We start from the raw sequence: 828 nt of genomic DNA on the forward strand, positions 1-828 counted from the left end.
ATTCATCTGCATTAAACTTGATGAAGCCCCACTTCTTTGAGATGGGGATCTTCTGGTGGTCAGGAAACTTGAACTTGGCTCGATGAGGAACCTCAATCACATGTTCCTTATTCTGCAGCTTGGTGTGGATGGACATGATGACCTGGCCAATGTGAACTGTGGTCACTGTGCCCTGGGTCTTACCAAAGTTACCACACATACCTGTCTGGAACCAAATTGGGGGCAGAATTGAGATCAGAGACTTGAATAAGTGCCAGAAAATTGCAATCCCTTAGGGCTACCCATATGGGCAATAAGTTACATATACTTCCAAGGGGGCTGTTGCAGCCATTGCATGCCAGGCCCCCATGGGGAAAGGGACCTGGTTAGCTTAATTAGCTGCAGTTTGTTGCTACCAAATTGCACTTGTGTACGATGAGGAAATCATTTTGTCTTTCACCTTGTGTTGGAAGTCATTTGAGTTTTGACTGCAAGCATTGTTTTCTCACTGGAGAGCTTGATTCTTTTGATCTTTAAAAATATTTCTTCTTTAAAAAATTGTTTTCCTTTTTCAAGATTAAACCCAGGGCCTGGCACATGCTAGACAAGTGTTCTACCCAACAGAATCCCAACTCCATCCCATTCTCGCTTGTTTGGGTCTCACATGTAGACAGCAGTTAGAGATTAAACACACCTCTGGTCTTAAAGTTCGCTTCATTCTTAGACCATGACAGCAACTTTTGTTTCATTCTTTTCGTCTGGGGATGAAATGAGCTATACACTCAAGAGAGAAGCCATGTAGGGTCTGGGGATATATCTTAATGACAGAGAACATACCTACATGGATGA

General features: G+C 43.0%; 1 pseudogene; it reads right to left on the reverse strand.

Annotated features, from left to right (window-relative positions):
* Positions 1-256: 256 nt before the first annotated feature.
* On the reverse strand, positions 257-384 carry LOC121438128 (annotated as a pseudogene).
* Between the last annotated feature and the right edge of the window lie 444 nt (positions 385-828).

This window comes from Microtus oregoni, unplaced genomic scaffold, assembly GCF_018167655.1.
Source record: "Microtus oregoni isolate MIOR12 unplaced genomic scaffold, Mior012 000054F_ref0000373, whole genome shotgun sequence".
In the NCBI taxonomy this organism is placed as follows: domain Eukaryota; kingdom Metazoa; phylum Chordata; class Mammalia; order Rodentia; family Cricetidae; genus Microtus; species Microtus oregoni.